This window comes from Elephantulus edwardii, unplaced genomic scaffold, assembly GCF_000299155.1.
Source record: "Elephantulus edwardii isolate Elephantulus edwardi_28Jun2011 unplaced genomic scaffold, EleEdw1.0 scaffold00311, whole genome shotgun sequence".
Taxonomy (NCBI): Eukaryota; Metazoa; Chordata; class Mammalia; order Macroscelidea; family Macroscelididae; genus Elephantulus; species Elephantulus edwardii.
In genome coordinates, this window is record NW_006400061.1 from 1,294,103 (window position 1) to 1,315,587 (window position 21,485).

Consider the following 21,485-nt stretch of genomic DNA (forward strand, 5'->3'; position numbering starts at 1 on the left):
CTTTTAATTTCCTGACTGCTGGTGGTAAGAGCGTTGATTGTGGAGCCAAGCAAGCTATAATTGTTAACAACCTCCATCTCTTCTCCATCCATCATGGTGCTTCCAAAAGGCCCAGTTGTGAGAATCTTTGTCTTCTTGATGTTGAGCTTCAATCCATATTGATGACTACAGTCCTTGACTTTCTACAGCAAGTGCTTCTGGTCCACCTAAGTTTCAGCAAGCAAGGTTATGTAATCTGTATAATGCTAAAGGGTGATCATGCTTTTGAATTATGATAATGAAAATGTTTCTTTTTCCCACTGTAAGAAGATGCAAAGTGCTTTGTTTTCTTGGTGGTGGTTATATTTTTTTGGTGCTTAGGGATTTTCCTAGTCTTCTAAAATGCCTGCATATAACGGACAATGATTTATTACCCATCTGTCACTTTTCTTCAAAAAATAATCAGTTTCTAAATGTTAATTTACCTCTACTAAGCATATGTTGTTGTTATGTGCCGTCGAGTCGCTGTGACTCATTGCAACCCTATGTACAACAGCCCTAAATACTACTCTGTCCTGTGCCAATTGCACCATCTCCGATACACCCATCCCTATTACCTCAGTCACTGAATCAATCCACCTCATAGGGGGCCTTCCTCTTCTGCGCTGTCCCTCCACCCTAGCAAGCATGATGTCCTTCTCCATGGACTGGTCCTGCCTTACAACATGTCCAAAGTATGTTAGACGGAGCCTCAGAATCCTTGCCTCCAAGGCGCAGCCCGGTTTAACCCTTTCCAGGACGAATCCGTTTGTTTTCCTAGCAGTCCATGGTACCCTCAATACTCTTCTCCAGCACCAAAGCTCAATGGCATCAATTCTCCTTCTATCCTCCTTAGTCATTGTCCAACTCTCTAATGCATAACAAATAATATCAATGACCATGACCTGTATCAGACGCACCTTAGTCTCCAGAGAGACACCATTGCTCTTCAGTACTTTGGAGAGGTCCCTAACAGCAGATTTTCCCATGGCAATACGTCTTTTAATTTCCTGGCTACTCGTGCCAAGAGTGTTGACTGTGGAGCCAAGCAAACTAAAGCTGTGAACACTTTCAATCTCTTCACCATCCATCCTGATGCTGCCAATTAGTCCAGTGGTGAGAATCTTTGTCTTCTTGACATTGAGCCTCAATCCATATTGGAGGCTGCAGTCCTTGACCCTCTGCAGCAAGTGCTTCAGGTCCTCCTCAGTTTCAGCAAGCAGGGTTGTGTCATCTGCATATCGGAGATTATTAATTTCACATGCAAGCAAGATTCTACTGAAGATCATCCAAAAACGACTGGAACAGCACATCAGCAGAGAACTGCCAGAAGTCCAGGCTGGGTTTAGAAGGGGTCGTGGTACTAGGGATATTGTAGCTAATGTTAGATGGATCTTAGCTGTTAAGCAGGGAATACCAGAGGAATGTCTATCTGTGTTTCACTGACTATGCAAAGGCATTTGACTGTGTGGATCATAACAAACTGTGGCTGACTCTGAGAAGAATGGGAATACCAGAACACTTGATCGTGCTAATGAGAAACCTATACTTGAACCAAGAGGCAGTCGTCAAAACAGAGCAAGGAAAACACTGCATGGTTGAAAATTAGGAAGGGCATATGCCAGGGATGTGTCCTGTCTCCATACCTTTTCAACCTGTATGCAGAACAGATTATCTGGGAGGCTGGGCTCTATGAGAAGTATGGTGTTAGGGCTGGTGGAAGACCTATCAACAATCTGCGATATGCAGATGACACAACTAAGCATATACCCTAAAGAAATGAGAGCCAGGTCACAATCAATTATATGCATTCACATGTTTACTGTGGCATTATTCATAACAGCAAAAAAATATAAACTAAATGCCTGTCAACAGATGAACTGATAAACTATGGTGCACATACAAATGGAACATTACTCATAGCATAGAGTAATGAAGAATCTGTGTTACACTCACAGAACAGATGAAGGTGGATACCTTACGCTATGGGCACATATTGTATAAACCCTCTCTCTACTATATAAATATAATGAGACATTCACACATTGAAAACTATATTCTTTGAAAGTTACCAGGGATGGGATGGAAGCAGAAGGAAATCACTAACTAAATAATAGATATGTTTAAATTGAATAAAGAGTAAGGCAATATACAAAAGAGGTAATTGGTGCAGTGTTGTTGTTTTTGTGGATTGTTGCTGAGTAGAGCATGACTCATAGCAACCCTAAGGAAAAAAGACCTGAAGCCTTTCTATAACTATTAACATTTATCTAAGTTCATAGAACTTCGGGAGGCATGTTGTTTTGGAATTAGATGCCACTCCTGCTTCCAAGCCTGTCTTAAACTGGGGGCTCCACCAAACACTGTCCAACATGGGTAACGGTTATGGTATTTGACAGCCCAATGGCACAAGGTTCAGCATTGCAGCAACCCAAGGTTACCTCAGTACAGCATATTGACTGAAGAGTGTGTAACACTTAGAAGAATGTTCCTCCAAAATATAATAACAATAGACTTTTAAATACAAAGGCCCTCCTCGAGGTTTTGTTGACTCTAAACAAGAGGCTTAAATTATATTTACACACACACACACACACACACACACACACACACACACAGAGTATGTTGTTGTTAAGTGCTGTGAGTCGCCTGCAACATACAGTGACCCTATGTACAGCAGCCCCCTTCCCTATCCTGAGCCAGTCTCATTAGTTCCAACACACCAACCTCCATTGCCCCAGATACTGTATCAATTCATCTCATCTGGGGTCTCCCTCTCCTGCTCTGTCCATCATCCACCCTTCTGAGCATGATGTCCTTCTCCAAGGACCGCTCTCTCCTGGCCACATTCCCAAAATATGTGAGATGGAGCTTGAAAATCCTAGCCTCCAAGGAGATCCTTGATTTCACCCTCTCCATGACAGACCTATTTATTTTCTTGGCAGTCCATGGTATGCTCAAGACTTCTCCAGCACCACAACTCGAAGGCATCTATTCTTCTGTCATCCTTAGTCATTGTCCAGCTCTCTGAAGCATAACAAGTAATGAAGAAGACCAGGGCATGGACTAGGTGCACCTTTGTCTGTAGTCTGACATTGCTGTTTCCTTAGCACTCAGGAGAGATCCCTGACAGCAGATTTTCTCAATGCAATTTGTCTCTTGATTTCCTCACTGCTGGTGTTAAGGGTGTTGATTGTGGAGACAAGCAAGCTGTTAATTGTTCACAATCTCAATCTCTTCTCCATCCATTATGCTGCTGCCAATTGGTCCAGAGGTGAGAATATTTGTCTTCTTGATGTTGAGCTTCAATCCATATTGAAGACTACAGTCCTTGACCTTTTGCAGCAAGTTCTTCAGGTCTTCTTCAGTTTCAGCAAGCAAGGTTGTGTCATCTGCATATCGTAGGTTGTTAATGAGTTTTCCTCCAATCTTGATGCCACACTCTTCTTCCTCATAAAGCCCTGCCTCCTGAATGATCTCGTTTGCATACCGATTGAAAAGGTATGGGGGAAAGATGAATCCCTGACACACTTCTTTTCTGATTTTGAACCATGAAGTGTTTCCTTGCTCTGTTCTGAGGACTGCTTCTTGGTCCAAATATAGGTTTCTTATAAGCATGACCACGTGTCCTGAGATTCCCATTTTCCTCAAGGTTAGCCACAATTTATTGTGATCTACACAGTCAAATGCCTCTGAATAGTCGATGAAACACAGACAGACCTTCTTCTGGTACTCTCTGATCTCTGCCAAGATCCATCTAACATTGACAGTAATACCCTTTAGTGTCAGGACTTCTTCTAAACTCAGCTTGTATTCTGGTAGCTCTCCGTCAATGTACTGTTAAAGTCTTTTCTGGATAATCTTCAGCAGGATTTTGTTAGTGTGTGATATTAGTGATATCACTCAATAATTTCCACACTCTGTTGGGTCACCTTTTTTTGGAGTGGGAATAAATATGGATCAGTTAGATCTCTCATCAGTATGGACTCAAGCAAAAATCTTTCTCTGAAGTTGATACATTTTGGACTTACATCCTCCTAAACAAAAGTGCTAATTCTCATTAAAATTGTTTATCGTTTTCTGTTTATTTTTAAATGCTGTGGTGCTGTTGTAGATTAAGTGCTGAGCTACTCATGAGAAGACAGTTCAAACCCAGAATTCAGTCCCTTCACAGGAGGAAAATGAGGCATCCTGCTCCCTTAAGATTTCTAACTTTGGAAATGGAGATAGAGGGTTGCCAGAAGTCTGAGTCAATTTGCTGACAATGGGTCTGGATTAGGAATGATGCCTTAGTGATTAAACTCACTTCCTAAGCTATCTCCAATTCACAGCAACTCTCCATCAGATTTTCAAGGCAGGTAATCTTGGAAAGACACTGAACTTCTTTCTCCCTTGGAGCAGCTGATGGATTTGAACTGACTCCTGATTAGCAGCACAACAGCTTAAAGACTGTGCCCCCAGAGCTCTTTGTCTTAATGATTAAACTAAAAACTCATTGCCATCAAGTCAGAACCCATTCATAGCTGACTCTCCAACAGGTTTTCAGAGGCTGTAAATCATAGGATTTACAGTTGAGAGGAGATTGCCCACCCTTCTTCTGGAACATCTGGGTGGATGAATTAGACACACCAGAGAAGTGATGCCTTTTCTCTAGCAGCATTACTCCTGATGGATATGTGTGTCACTAGAGCTCCAAGATTGCCCATCCTTCTCTCAGCGGAGCAGCTGGTGGATTAAAAATGTGTGCCTTTGGGTTGGAAGTGCAGCTAAATTCTTCTTCTCTGGCATTCATGGTTCTGACTATTTTAATAAGAATCAGCTCTCCTCAAATAACTATAATTCATCACAGAAGAAACTGATCAGAGTCATAAAACATTCCCAATGAGAAAAATATCTGGCCCAAATGGCTTCACAAGTTAATTTTATCAAACATTCAGGGAATAACTGACATCAATTCTACTCAAAATATTTGCAAATACAGAAAGAAATTTTTTTAGAAAGAAAATTTTAATAGATCCATTACAAAAGATGAAATTGAATAGGTAAAAAGAACTTTTGTTTTTACCTTCTAAAGATCAGACCCTAGATTCAGAAGCAATAAAATTTGCAGAATACCTTGAAATCTGAAAGAATCTTTGAGATTCCTAGAGATCCTCTATAAAACCAGAGACTATCAAAACAACAAACTGATCTGTCTTAGAGGAAGTGCAAGATCTCTGTTGGAGCATGCTCCTCAGGCTAAGTAAGGTGGTAAACTTTATCTCTCTTACGTGGGACATGTCAGGAAAGGCCATTCCTTGGGGAAAACCATCATGCATGGAAAGGTGGAGAGTTCAAAAAGGAGAGGAAGACCCATAATGTGAGAGACTGACATAGTGACTGTAGCAATGAACTTGGACACAGTGGAGCAATATTATAAGGATGGTGCAAGCCTGGGCAAGATAAACTGTTGTGTATGGGATTGCTGTGAATTGGAGTTGACTGTATGGCACTTTACAACAATAACATTATTGAACTATTGTATGGAAATTGTCAAGTGAGAATCTAACTTGTATAAACTTCCATCAACAATTTTATAAAATATCATTGAAGGGCGGGTTGGTGTGTCAGAGGTAGTAAGACTGGCTCAGCACAGGGAAGGGTTCAGAGCTGCTGAACATAGGGTCACTATACATCACAGGCGACTCAATGGCACATAAACACAATAGCACACTATGACAAGATTGGAAGCAGGAGTGGTATTCACTTCCTAAATAACAAGCCTCTGGAAACTCTACGAACTTTGACAAATGTTGATAGGTTTGGTTTTGTTTTAATACTATTTATCAATTTTATTAGGGGAAATATTTAAAGAAATAATAAAATTGTACCACAAATAAATTTTAGATTGCTAATCGATTTTACAAATGTATAGTATGAGATACACTTGTCTCAAAATAGTTCTGAAAAATAGTACATTTTCAAATGAACAAAACTGAAGAAAATAAAGTACTTCCTTCCATCTGTCTCTCCCTTTTCCTCTCATTCTTTGTGATTAACACAGAAGAATGTAGAAATGTGTTATAGGTTTTGTGACTGAAATAGTCCACCTATTCAGTGAAATGTCGACAGTTTTAGAGGGGCTTTAGGCTTTTTGTTCATAGGGTTGCTATGAGTCAAGCTCAACTGGAAAGCACTCATCAACAACAACAACAACAACAACATCATTGAAGATACAAAACAAAACAAGAATAATTAAATTTGTTCAGTAGTTCAATATATTTTAATAAACTCAACACTAACTGTCATGAGCACATCACTTAAGAAGCTGGATTATATGGAGAAGAATGTGGCATCAGCACTGGCGGAAGACTCACCAATAATCTGTATTATACAGATGACGCAATCTTGCTTCCAAAAAGTGAAGAAGACTTGAAGCACTTACTAGATCAAAGACTATAGCCTTTTTCTCTGTGTTGCATCTCAATATCATGAAAACAAAAATCCTCACTGCTGGACTAATAGCATTATGATACACAGAAAAAATGCTAAAGTTCTCAATGATTTCATTTTGCTTGGATTCACAATCAACACCCACAGCAGCAGCAGTTAAAAAATTAAAAGACATACTGCATTGGGCAAATCTACTGTCAAGAACCTCTCGAAAGTTTTAAAAAAGCAAGGCTATCAGTTTAAAGACTAGGGTACACTTGATTCAAATCATGATATTGTCAATTACATAATATGCATATGAAAGTTGGACAATGAATAAGAAAGATCAAAGAAGAGTCTATGGCTTTGAAATGCAAAATTGGTGATGAGTACTGGCAAGGACTGCCACAAGAACAAACAACTCTATCTTGAAGAAGTACAAACAGAGTACTCCTTAGAGGCAAAGATAGTGAAATCTTTGATCATCTTACTTAATTCAGGCACATTTTCAGGAGGATCTAATTCCTGGAGAGAGATATGCTGGAAAAAAAAAATCAGTGGAAAAATAGAAGACCTTCAGTGAGAAGGACTCATCAATAAAATGTGACTATTACAATGGGGTTAAGCATAAGAGATCATGGGGGTGGCACAGGATAGGGCAAGGTTCAGATTTGTTGTTCACAGAGACGTTATGAGTAGTAGTTGACTCAACAACACTTAAAGGCAACAACACTATTATAAAAATAGTACAGGCAGAGTTGTCCAATCAGAAGAGGTGATTAGTCTTTTCTAGGTTAAATACATATATGTAAAATGTTTTAATATAAATATTTCAGAGACTTGCACTTTACAGGAAGGTCTTGAAGACTCTTCAATGCCTTCACCATCTATATGTTCTTACCCTCAAGGGAAGCATTGATCAAATCTTATGAAACAGTCATCCATTAGACTCCTTGCTCTCCTCCATTCTGATATTGTTGGTTACTGTAATAAATTAACCACAGTCACTCAGTCTTAGAAAGTGCCTTTGCTCTTCTCTCATATTTGCCTGAAGGTTTAACTTTAAGTTACAAGCTAGCGATCAGAACTCCAAGAAAGAAGTCCTAAAGCCTTGGAGAAAAGGATGTACTGGATACTCTTAACTATAATACATCAAAGAACTAACTCCATTACAAATTTTAGGCTGACATCGCTTAGACACATTTTAGGTTATACTAGAGAACTGAGTGAAGATTCCTAGGATACTATTTTTGGTCCAAAAGCTCAGAAATCTGTGAAATCAGATTGCTCAAGACACGGTAAAACAAGATTTAATTAGATCTGACCAAATGATACAATGAAGGAAATGAAAATGTGATTTATATTTTTAGAATTATTTCTTTCCTTTTTTAAAAAAGGGGCTATGTTTCTACTACATGGTTCAAAATCAAGAAAGGAGTATGTCAGGAATGTGTATTTCTCCACACCTTTTCAATTTGTTGGTAGAGCAGAGATCCAGGAGGCTAGACTTTATATGAAGGAATGTAGCATCAAGATTGAAGGAAGATTTATCAACAACCTGTGTTATGTAGATGACGCAACCTTGTTTGCAGAAACTGAAGATTTGAAATGTTTGCTACAGAGATCGACTATAATCTTCAATATGGACTGAAGCTCAACATCAAGAAAACAAAGATTCTTACTAGGGGCCTATCGGCAGTATCATGACAGATAGAAAAGATATAGAGACTGTTAACAATTTCATCCTTCTCATATCCACAATCAACACTCTTGGCACCAGCAACCAGGAAATCAAAAGATTATTTACATTGTGCAAGTCTGCTGTCAGGGACTTCTCTAGAGTGCTGAAGAGCAACAATTTCAGTTTAGAGACTAGGGTGCACCTAATCCAGGCCAGGCCATGGTCTTCATAATTACTAGTTGTGCATTAGAAAGCTGGACAATGACTAACGGTGATAGAAGAAAAATCGATGCCTTAGACTTGTGTTCTTGGAGAAGAGTACTAAGCAGAGTACAAGAGAATTCAAACAGGTCTCTCCTGGAGAGGGTGAAACCAGATTGCTCCTTGAAGGCAAGGATTTAGAAACTCTCACATACTTGGGGCATGTTGCCAGGAAGGACTAGTCCTTGGAGAAGGACATTATGCTTGTAAGGATGGAGGGTCAGCACAGGAGAGGAAGACTTTAGATGAGATAGACTGACATAGTAACTGAGGTAATAGGGGCAAGTGTGTTGGAGATAGTGAGATTTGCTCAGGATCAGGCAGAGTTCAGAGCTATTGTTTACAGGGTCACTATGAGTCATAAATCACTCAATGGCACATAACAACAAAAACATTTCTACTAAATTTCCCAAGCAGCATTAAACAGTAAAACTTTTATTTTTAAATGTTCTTTTTTGATATTATACGAAGAGAAAGGAAAGGAAAGAAATCAAGAAGTTAAGGAGCTGAAAAAGATTTCAAAGGGCAGCACAGGAAAACAAAACAAAATATTATAATAAAATGTGTGAAGAGCTGGAGTGAAAAAAATCAAAAGGGCTGAATTCACCTGACATTTCTTAAGCTGAAGAAACTGAAGAACAAATTCAAGCCTTGAGTTGTAATACTTAAGGATGTTATGGGCAGAATATTGAATGATCTAGGAAGCATTAAAAGAAGATGGAAGGAGTATACGTAGTCACTGTACCAAAAAGAATTGACTGACACAGAATTTCATGAAACAACATATGATGAAGAGGCAATGGTGATGAAGGAGGAAGCTCAAGCTACTCCAGAATGACTGAGGAAAGAGCTAACTTGGGACTGCGATTTACTGAACCTAAACTTACTCTGTATGGTATCTTTAGCCTCCTCCCCCTGCCTCCAACCTGTTTCCCTAATAAACTTCAAAGCTGTCAGTAAAAAAAAGAGGCCCAATGTCTGTGTGGTCATTTGAAATGCATTTCAGACCCAGAAATAGTAGAAGTTGTTGCGGTAGACTAGGGGGCCACGTCTGACCTTACAGATATCCGTTTTGAACTGTGGAGGTTGTTACTGGGAACTGGTCCCCCTTGAGGAGTTAGTAGAGGTTGTACTCAGCCTTCTCCCTATTGTCCTTGCTTCTTTTACAAATGAACAATCTCCTCCTCTAAGATTATAGCCTTGGAAATGCACTGGAGGATCAGCTATGAATCAGTAACAACTTGATGACAATCAGTCTGAGCTGGAGTTTACGTTTCATGGCAAAAAAAGCTATTTGCATCAGTGGAGTAAGAATTCTTACCAGGATATAATTGAACAAGTGAATCTGCAACTAAAGCTATGCCTGAAATATCATGTTTGAGAATGAATCTCATTGAATCAGATATGACAACACTGCAGGGAACACAGGTACATTATTTTGCAGTCAATATCTACAAAGTCCCCAGAAAAACTGTTCTAATCCTTGTTGTGTAATATAATAGGTCCCAGGATCTTAGGTGGTAAGAAAGGTCTTCCTAGCATACCTTAAAAAAATTGAGGAAACTTTGAGAAGTGAGAAATTTGCCTAAATTTTATTAAAAAAACAAAATCCGGTGGAGAGAGTTTCTTTAGGTTTACTTTCTATTCTTAGGATAAAGCATAAAGCCACTGCTGTCTAATTGATCCCACTCATAGCACCCCTTCATTTTCTGGGGCTGTAAATCTTAACGTGAGGAGATTTTTCACCTTTCTTCTGTGGAGCAGCTGGTGGCACGTTACACACTATATACCATCAGGACTCCTTCACCTTATGAGAAAAAAAAATTAGTAAACTTTAAAAATGCAATCTGAGTTTCCTTATGCATATTTTCAGACAAAAGTTCATTATTTGACCTTATAATTTGCTCAATACTTTATGTTTAAATAGGTTTTTATGGTTAATTAATACCTGTTTCTATATCTCATAAAATAACAGGTCAAGAGTATAATGGCATCAGTTTTTCTAAGACCAAGAATCATTTGTTGTTGTTGTTGCTGTTGTTGTTGTTATGTGCTATTGAGTCTCTTGCGACTCATAGCGACCCTATGTACAACAGCCTTAAACTCTGCTCTGTCCTGTGCCAATCGCACTGTCTCTGACACTCCCATCCCGATTATCCGTCACTGAATCAATCCACCTCACAGAGGGCCTTCCCTTCCTGCGCTGTCCCTCCACCCTCCCAAGCATGATGCCCTTCTCCAAGGACCAGTCTCTCCTTACAACATGTCCAAATGATGGTTAAATAAATTTCAAGAAAAAATATTCAATATGTTAGATGAAAATAAAAAACAAAACAAAAAGCTTCATGTCATTTCAATGTTACGGTGCTGCATTGCTTGAAAGGCCATTTAAATATCATTGGATTTTCCAGGAGAACTAATTTTGTAATTCACTGTTGATTAGATTTCAGACACTATGAAAGTATACAATTCCTTGTAAATTGTGTGCAATAGAGATATAGGTGTTTTCTGCTCAGCAGAAAAGATGACCACAAAAATTATGGTCGTATTTCCCTTAGGGCATCAAGCTTGACAAAGTAGAAGGTCAGTGAAAAAGAGAAGGTCTAGTTAAGAAACCTGTAACTAGATAAAGTGAGACATTGCCTATAAAAATGAACGCAAACATAGCAATTATTATGACGATGGTATAGGATTAGGCAGTGTTCTGTTGTACAGAGAGTCACTGAATTGGAACACTTAACAGAACAAGGATATTAACTGTACTTAATTTTAACTAAAACAAAACAAATCCCTTTATTTCAGTGTATCTTTTCTGATAAACTACAACTCAAGCTCCTCAAATGTTCTTTGACAAGCTTGGCCATCTTACTTGAAAGGTGAATAATTTTTTTAACAAAGGTTCATTTTGTATTTGTATGAGTTCACATATTTAACTATTGAAAATGATACTTGATAATCACAAGTCAATAAAGTGAAATAACTGTATTAAATAGTTAATAAAATATAAAGTTAGTTTTCAGTACTTCATTTCAAGAGGCATCACCTAAATGAAGACCTACAAGAAGAGTACAAACGGAATAATGGGAGACCTTGGAAACATTTTTGGTGAGATGTTAATTAAGAAAAAAAAGACTTGAGTGATATACTGGGGCAGTTTTTAAGTTTCATATTTGATTTCAATAAACATGATAAATTACCACGTTACACGAACTGAGGAAAATAATTTAACCTATTTGTGTCTAAGGTCCATGATCTGTAAGTAAGTGAAGTGGACTAGCTGCAAAATCCCAAGTTAGCTGTATTCAGTTTTGTGTGTTTACTGAATAAAGAAAGGATGAGATTTATTTTGTGCATTTCCTAAGAGCATGAATAAATTCTCTGTTTAGAAGTTACAGGAAAATAGATTTTTGGCTAAGGCTAGAGAAAAGCCTTCTAGCTATGAGAATTATTCATAAACAGAAAAAGCTGTTTTATGAAATACCAAGCTTCCTGTATGTTCAGTAGGAATCTGGTAGCTACCTGTCTGCTCTGCTGTGATGAGGACTTCAAATTTGTACGTCTGAATAGTTTCTTTTCCACACCTGCTTGATAAGCACTATTTTAATTTAATTATATTTATCCAGATAACAATACTAATACATGTTTACTACAAAAAACACTAATAATTTTACCACCCAAAGATAATCACTATTATACATTCTGGAATTCTTTCCAGTTATTGTTCTATGCATAACTTTTACATAGCACACACACAATACTTACTGTGTACATAATTAGTTTCAGCTTAAATTTGAACATATTATTTTTCACAAGACCTGAAACATTAATTCTTTAAGTGTAAATTGCTATTGAGACTATTTTCTTTTAAAGGAACTTTTCTCTTTTAGAGGAATGTGCTGAAATCCTTTCCGATGAAATGTCTGAGACTGGCTTAAACATAATCTGAATATAGGGAAGAAAATAGAAGTTGATGAAACAAGTTTGATCTGACTTGATAATCGTTCAATTGGTTGTAAGATAAATTACTGGAAAAGTACATTGAAAGAGAACTACCAGAAATACAAGTTGGGTTTAGAAGAGGTTGTGGCACTCTAGACATTATCGTCAATGTCAGATGGATCCTGGCAGAAAGCAAAGAGGGATATCTATCTGTGTTTCATTGACTATGCACAGGCCTTTGACTATGTGGATAACAACAAATCATGCTTAACCTTAGGAGAATGGGAATCCTAGACTACTTGATTGTACTCATACAAAACCTATACTTGGACTAGGAAGCAGTCCTCAGAATACAGTAGGGGAAAATTGCATGATTCAAAACCAGGAAGGGAGTGCGTCAAGGATGCATTCTGTCTCCATACCTTTTCAGTTTGTATGCAGAACAGATCACGTGGGAAGCTGGGCTTTATGAGGAAGAATGTAGCATCAGGTGATGAAGACTCATCAACAATCTGTGTTATGCAGATGACACAACCTTACTTGCTGAAACTGAAGAGGACCTGAAGCAAATGCTGCAGAAGGTCAAAAATTGTAGTCTTCAATATGGATTGAAGGAAGCTCAACATCAAGAAGACAAAGATTCTCACCACTAGGCCAACTGTTAGCACCATGAAGGATGGAGAAGACATTGAGGTTGTTAACAGTTACAGCTTTCTTGGCTCCACAATCAACACTTTTGGCACCAGTAGTCAGGATCAAAAGACGAATTGCATTAGGTAAATCTACTGTCAGGAACCTATCCAGAGTACTGAGAAGCAATTATGTCAGTCTAGATACTAAGTTGTGCCTGATCCAGCCCATAGTCTTCATAATTACCTGCTATGCATCAAAGAGCTGGGTAATAACTAAAGAGGATAGAAGAAGAATTGATATCTCAGAGTTTTGGTGCTGAAGAAGAGTCTTGAACATATCATAGACCACCAAGAAAACAAATAGGTCTATCTTGGAGAGGGTGAAACCAGGTTTCTCCTTGGAGTCTAGGATTTTGAAGCTCTGTCTTACATATTTTGGGCACATGGCCTTGAGGGGCCAATGCTTGGAGAAGGATATCGTGCTCAAAAGGGTGGAGGGACAGCATGGAGAGAAAGACCCTCAATGAGATGGATTGATACAGTAACTGCGGCAGTGGGGGTTGGTGTGTTGGAACTAGTGAGACTGGCTCAGGACAGGGTAGGGTTCAGAGTCGTAATGAGTTCCCGGCAACTCAATAGCACATAACAACAACAAGATAAATGAAGGTTCTTTAGGGTCATGTCTTACTTTTTTAACGGTTTCAACATAAAAATGGTTTTAAGAATCCCATAATAATTCCTTGTATTTTTAAGGTCTTCATAATAAGTATTTAAACATGTACACTGTCTTTCAAAATAGGCATAAAACCTTATTGCTGGAACTATTCTTTTGTTATCATAAATAATATTAAAAGAATCTCTTTCTATTAATTTTTGCTGAGAATATACATAGAAAAGCATACACCAATTTAATAGTTTCTATATATAAATCTAAGAACATTGATTGTTTTTGTTGTCATGTGCCGTCGAGTCACTTGCGACTCATACAAGAGCCCTAAACCCTGCTCTGTCCTATGCTAATCTCACTGTATCCCTATTACCCCAGTGACTGAATTAATCCACCTCATCGAGGGTCTCCCCTTCTATGCTGTCCCTCCACCTTCCGAAGCATGATGTCCCTCTCCAATGACCGGTCCCTCCTTGCAACATGTCCAAAGTAAGTCAGGCGAAGCCTCAGAATCCTTGTCTCCAAGGAGCAGCCTGGTTTAACCCTCTCCTGGACGAACCTATTTGCTCTCTTACCAGTCCACGGCACATTCAACACTCTTCTTAAGCACCACAGCTCAAAGGCTCTATCCTCCCATTGTCCACCTTTCTGATGTGTAGCAAGTGATTGCAAAGAACATGGCCCGTATCAGACGCACCTTAGTCTCCAGAACGACATCAGTGCTTTTCAGCACTTTGGAGAAGTCCCTAACAGCTGACTTTCCCATTGCAATATGTCTTTTAATTTCCTGGCTACTGGTGCCAAGAGTGTTAACTGTGGAGCCAAGTAAACAATATCAATCTCTTCACCATCCATCCTGATGCTGCCAACTGGCCTAGTGGTGAGAATCATTGTCTTCTTGATATTGAGCCTCAATCCATACTGCAGTCCTTGACCCTCTGCAGCAAGTGCTTCATGTCCTCCTCAGTTTCAGCAAGCAGGGTTGTGTCATCTGCATAAACTCTGATCATTGATGAGTCTTCCACCAATCTTGATGCCACACTTCTCCTCGGTGACCCAATTATAGAACAATATCACATGAAAGCAAGATTCTGTTGGAGATTATCCAAAAACGACTAGAACAGCACACCAGCAGAGAACTGCCAGATATTCAGCCTGGGTTTAGAAGGGGTCATGGTACTATGGATATTACCGCTAATGTTAGAAAGCAGGGAATACCAGAGGAATGTCTATCTGTGTTTCACTGATTATGCAAAGACATTTGACTGCGTGGATCATAACAAACTGTGGCTGACTCTGAGAAGAATGGGGATCCCAGAACACTTGATCGTACTAATGTGAAACTTATACTTGAACCAAGAGGCAGTCGTCAGAACAGAGCAAGGAAACACTGCATGGTTCAAAATTGGGAAGGGCGTACACCAGGGATGTGTCCTATCTCCATGCCTTTTCAAGAACATTGATTAGATTTTTTTTAACTGTACAACCATTTTCACTGTAAAAGGTACAAGGACAATGTGACGATGACCAAGTCTGACCTTAACTAACGTCACAAAGAGGAACTGTTCCCATCAACAACACCCAAAGTACAAAGCTGACCTCTTTAAGGTCAGACATGGTCCCTTCACTCTACTGCACCTACTTCTACTAATTACTGGATCCAAAATTCATTACAGAAGACCACAGAGATTTTATAGAATCACTTTTCACTCACAGTTGTGGTGTTCATTAGGGAAACAAGTTGGGTTGGAGGAAGGATATCACACAGTTAAAGTTTAGGTTCAGTAAACAGCAGTCTCAAGCCAGATTAACAGCAAGATACAATCCCTCAATTAGTTCAGACAACTTTTTAGCCAACAGCAGGATACAAATTTCTGCATTCAAGCAGCTTCTCAATGAACAGCTAAATATCTTTGGCACAGGAACTCCTGGCCCTGAAGGATGTATGCCACTTTTTCTTTTTTCCTGGTGTTGAGGTTCCTGTCTTAATGGCTCTGGCCCTGGCTCCATCTTGCTCTGTCAGGCTATACTTAACCACAATCTTACTACAATCTGGTTAGTTCTCTCTGTTATATTGATCTTATAGCTATCGATGATGCTAGTGGGTTGCCTGTCTGCAAGCCAGCCAGATGAGATTAAAGACAATGGTCTAGAGAAGCCAAACTTTTAGTCAGACCTACTACCCTACACCCACCTCTCCTTTTTTTATTGTTGATACAAATATAATTGTCACACAATTCTTGCAAATTAATTTTTTCAAATGTACAATTTATTGATCACAACATTCAATGCAATGTTTCTATTACTTTCAATGCCTTCTTTTTCCTCCCTCCCGCTCCTAGCAACTACTCATAAACTATGTTGTTGGTGTTTTGGGGTTTTATTTCTTTTTTTTAAGACGTTGTTGTTGTTGTCGTTAGGTATCATCGAGTCGAGTACAACTCATAGGGACCCTATGAGCAAAAGATCTGAAAACAATACTGTCCTGCACCACTCTCACACTTCCTGACACACAAGAGCCCATTGCAGCAGTCACCTAATCAATCCACCTGGCTGAGGATCTTTCTCTCCTTCACCGACCCTCCATCCTTCCCAACATCATGTCATTCTCTAAGGAATAGCACCTCCTAGCAATATGTCCAAAGTATGGGAGGCTAAGCCTCATCATTTGCCTCTAAAGAGGACTCTGGTTGCACCCTCTCCAAGACATATCTATTTGTTTTCTTGACCATCCATGGAATGTTCAGTGCTCTTCTCCAACACAATAGCTCAAAGGCATCAGTTCTTCTGTTATCCTTATTCATTGTCCAGGTCTTGGATGCATAGCTAAAATCGGAAAGACTATGGCCTGGAACAGATGCACCTTAGTTCCTCAAAGTGGTATCACTACTCCTCAATACTTTGGAAAGGTCTCTAATTAAAGATTTTCCCATTGCAATGTGTCTCCTTATTTCCTGACTACTCGTACCGAGGGTGTTAATTGTGGATCCAAGATGAAGCTGTTGACAGTTTTAATCTCCTCTCCATCTATCATGACACTGACTATTGGTCCAGTGGTAAAACTATTTTTTTTTACTCCCCCAAATTTTATTGTAAAACCGATGAGAGGACTGCTGGATCAAAAAAGCTGCTTTCATACGAATGGAGGCTCTGGACATCAACCTGAGCTGAGAAAGTTCTCTTCTCAAATTTGAGTTCTCCAGAGTACATCATTGCTCAGACTTGGGTCAGACTCTTGGCACCAATGTCCTGACAGGAGTGCTCGATGCCCATAATCAGGTACGCGACAAACTTGTGGATGGATTCTTTGTCCTGTATAGCTCCAGACCCTTCCTGAGAAACTTTGATTTTGTCAGCCTCACTGAAATACTGGTTCTGGCTGCTGAAATGTTTGCCCATGGTATCAAGAGAACCCAAGCCATGGTATTTCTTCAACCTGATCCCATAAGAGAAGACTATTCACCAGGGGCCTCAGTAGTAACAGCCAGAAGGGAGCCCATCATGACTGTGGAGGCCCCAAGGGCGCAGGCTTTGGCAAAGTGGCCTACATTTTGTATTCCTCCACCAGCAATTACTGGGACACTAAAGTGCTGTGCATACTGATACCCTGTACACAGCTGTTGCCTAAGGCCACCCACAGGCCAGCACTTCCTGGTGATGCAGACGGAGCCACTGCCCATGCCCACCTGCAAAGCACCCACACCTGTGTCAATGAGGTTTTTAGCCTGAGCAGTAGTTACCACATTGACTCCAATAAACTGGAGATTTGGGTATTTTTCTTTAGTGTACTTGATCATGTTGATCTGGACGATGGAATTTCCCTGGGTAGAGTCCAGAACCACAACATCCCCACAGCAAATCCAAATGGCACTTGTCATCTTCGTGTGTGCCAATAATTGTTCCACACAGCAGTTGCTTCTTTGCATCTTCGGAAGCCAGTAGATAATCTCGATTCTTCTTCAGGTCCGTCCAGCAATGATGGCCACCAGTTTGTCATCTTCATTTACAGTGGGCAGCTTTCCCTTCTTGCTTTGTTGCAGAATTTCATTTGCGTCATTTAATGTGATGCCTGCAGGGACCATGACCAAGTCTTCCCACTTTGTCGTGATCTCTCCCCAAAACTGATCATGTTCCTTCTCTTCAAGAAAATCAGTATTGCTTGATGAGAGGATGCCTACCAGGCAACTCCCTATTCTACCTGTGTCTGTGATAGAAATTCCAGAGAAGCCATGCTGGGCCTTGGCCTCAAACATGTCCTGCACTCGATCCTTGGAGCTGAAGACCACAGGATCTGTGATGAATTCTTGCTCATATTTCTTGACTTGCCAAACTTCATTGGCCTGGAACTCTGGTGTACAGTTTTGATGGATGAAGCCAATTCTACGGTAAGTGCCATGGCTATAGCCATCCCAGCCTCAGTAACAATGTCCACAGGAGAAGAAACCAGTGGAGTCTTTACAGTGATCTTCTTGGTCAGGGCAGAAGTCAGGTCCACCTGGTCTGCAGTGAAGTCTATGTACCCAGGAAGAATGAGAAAGTCCTTGTAGGTTAAGCCATCACCACAGTTGAAGAGTTGCTGTGCTGTGAGCCTGCGTGTAAGACATGCCCCCGTTAAACAGGTAGTCAGCCACGACTAGTTTGGTGTGCAGCCACAGAGGCCACAGGCTCTAGGGTTGCACCTGAATCTTTGTTTTCTTGATATTGAGACACAATCTATACTGAAGGCTGCATTCCTTGGTCTTCTACAATAAGTGCTTCAAATCCTCCTTACTTTCAGCAAGCAAGGTTGTGTCATCTGCAGAACACATGTTATTGATGTCCCAGGGTATGGTAAATAACTAAATAAAATCCTGGGCATGATATCTGGAGGCGACAATCCTTAGAGAAGGACATCGTGCTTGAAATGGTGGAGGATCAACCCAGGAGAGGAAAATCCTGGATGAGCTGGATTGACACATTGACTGTGGCAATGGGTTCAGGTGTGTCAGTTTCGAGCTATCGTTCATTGGGTGGCTGTGAGTTGTAGTCAATTCATAACAACTCATAACAAAGCACATAATAACAAAAACAACATATATAGATATTTTTTTCTTTAAAGACTTTCCTCTCCTTGGTTATATCAACCCTCAGTTTAGATCTTTCAATACAAATTAATTCCTTTGATGATGAAGTAGTTCAGCTTTCCCAGCCAGTTTTACCCTGAAACATATCCTCCAATCACATTTTCATTGACACTAGGTAGTCTACTTTTATCTTTTTCGGTTTCCTGAGGTGGACAGTTTTGGCTCTTTTTACTTGAGAATTGTTAGCACTATGTTTTTCCTGTGCTGCTATTTGACATTTTCATATCTTGTCCACACTTTTGTTTTAACAGGGCATGGACTTTGATATTCAGCAGCTGGTAGTTCAGAACCCTTTGTCCTTAACTCAAGGAAAGTTTCTCTCCAGAAGGATCAAACACTGTGATCCTGAAAATATCTGGCTCCTCACATGGGAAAGAGGATCCAAATGAGTAAGAGGGAACAGGTATAGAGTGATAAATTTGAAACTCTGAGTCAATAGAATACTGGCCCAAGCATTCTACTGCTCTCTACGTTGGGAGCCAGACAAGGAAAAACCAGGATCTGATTAGAGCCTGGCAGCCTGGGTGGAGACATGAGAGTAAATATGTAAACATTATTTCTGAGTCATAAAATCCAATCATGGACAGGGCCACTGCAAGGAGGGGGAGAGTTAGTTTTCCAAATGGATATACTATTCATTGGTCAGCAGTCTTATCTGGAAGTTGAACACAGATAATACCAGTGCCATTTAAAAAAAAAATATAAAGCATGCTGAGAAACTGCCCTGGTTTGTTTCATTTTGAGACCACACTGCAGATAGCAGATAAAGGAAGAATGGGATTGATCATCTTTCTGCAGTGAATTTAATGTGTCAGAAGTAAATCACCTCTTAACAAGTACATACAAGATGATTATTCACTTTTCTGAATTTAAGATTTCCTGGATGCAATATTCAAGTTTTCAACATTGCTCCTGTCCCAAAGTCTCCATATTGACAATGTGAAACATAAGAACTAAAAAGAAAAAGTTCATTTGGGGAAGGTGAGAGGTCTAATAGGAGAGTGGTAATTAACCAACAGAGATCATCTGCAAGAGTCATCACTGTTTTAAAAAACCTATTCAAAAACTACTCTGACTGGTTACTAAACAGGTATGCTTCAAACATACCTTCCTTTTATAATTTTTAAATTTTTAAAAATTTTATTGTTTTTTGTGTGTGTATCTCCATACCTTTTCAACCTGTATGCAGAGCAGATTATCCAAGAGGCTGGGCTCTATGAGAAGTGTGGCGTTAGGATTGGTGGAAGATCTATTAACAATCTGCATTATGCAAATGACACAACCCTGCTTGCTGAAACAAAGGACCTCATGCACTTGCTGCAGAGGGTCAAGGACTGCAGCCTTCAGTATGGACTGAGGCTCAATGTCAAGAAGACAAAGATTCTCAGCACTGGACCAATTGGCAGCATCAGGATGGATGGCGAAGAGATTGAGATTGTTCACAGCTTCAGTTTGCTCGGCTCCACAGTCAACACTCCTGGCACCAGTAATCAGCAAATCAAAAAACCTATTGCGATGGGAAAGTCTGCTGTTAGGGACCTCTCTAAAGTACTCAAGAACAATGGTGCCTCTCTGGAGACTAAGGTGCGCCTGATACAGGCCATGGTCTTTGCAATCACTTGTTATGCATCAGAGACTTGGATAATGACTAGGGAGGATAAAGGAGAATTGATACCTTTGAGCTGTGGGGCTGGAGAAGAGTACTGAATGTACCGTGGACTGCCAAGAAAACAAACAGATCCATCCTGGAGAGGGTTAAACCAGGCTACTCCTTGGAGGCAAAGATTCTGGGGCTTCGTCTGATATACTTTGGACATGTTTTAAGGAGGGACAAGTCCCTGGAGAAGGACATCATGCTTGGTAGGGTGGTTGGAGGGACAGCGCAGGAAGGGAAGACCCTCTATGAGGTGGATTGATTCAGTGACTGGGGTAATCGGGATGGGTGTGTCAGAGGCAGTGCAATTGGCACAGGATAGAGCAGGGTTTAGGGCTGTTGTACACAGGGTCGCTATGAGTCGCAAGTGCCTTGACAGCCCATAACAACAACAACAACCACCATCAAATCGGATCTAACTGGTGATACAGGAGGAGATTGTCCCTCCTTCTCCAGCAGAGCATCTGGTGGATTTGAAACGCGCACCTCTGGGATTGCAGTCCAGCTTCTTGCCACTAGGCCTCCAGAGCTTCCACCTCTTTCTTTTTTAAGGCAAAGGAACTTCTTTCATTATTTCTCTCTAATGCTTTTAAGATGTGCATCAGCGTAGTATCCTTTTTCCATACATCCTAGCTATATACTGAGCCAATCATTTGAGAAACTGGACTACATTAAGAAGAATGTGGCATCAGAATCAGAAGAAGACTTATCAACAACTTGCACTGTGCAGATAACACAACCTTGCTCGCTGAAAGGGGTATGACTTCAAACACTTGCTGCAGAAGATTGAAGACTATAGCCTTTGATGCAAGTTACATCTCAACATCAAGAACACAAAAATCATCACCACTGGATCAATAAGCAGCATCATGATAGATGGAGAAAATATTGAAATTGTCAATTTCATTTAAGTTGGATCTACAATTAACATCTATGAGAGCAGGAGCCAGGAAATCAATAGATGTTTTGCACTGGGAAAAACTACTATTACTTATTTGCAATTTCATTTTAACACTCCTTATTACCTATATATGTTCTTAATGACTCCATTAGTTAAGAAGTTAAAGAAAAACGTTGTTGTTGTTAAGTGCTGTCGAGT

General features: G+C 39.9%; 1 pseudogene; it reads right to left on the bottom strand.

Moving 5' to 3' along the window:
* Nucleotides 1–16,696: 16,696 nt before the first annotated feature.
* Nucleotides 16,697–21,485, bottom strand: part of LOC102869843 — a 125,336-nt pseudogene continuing 120,547 nt past the window's right edge.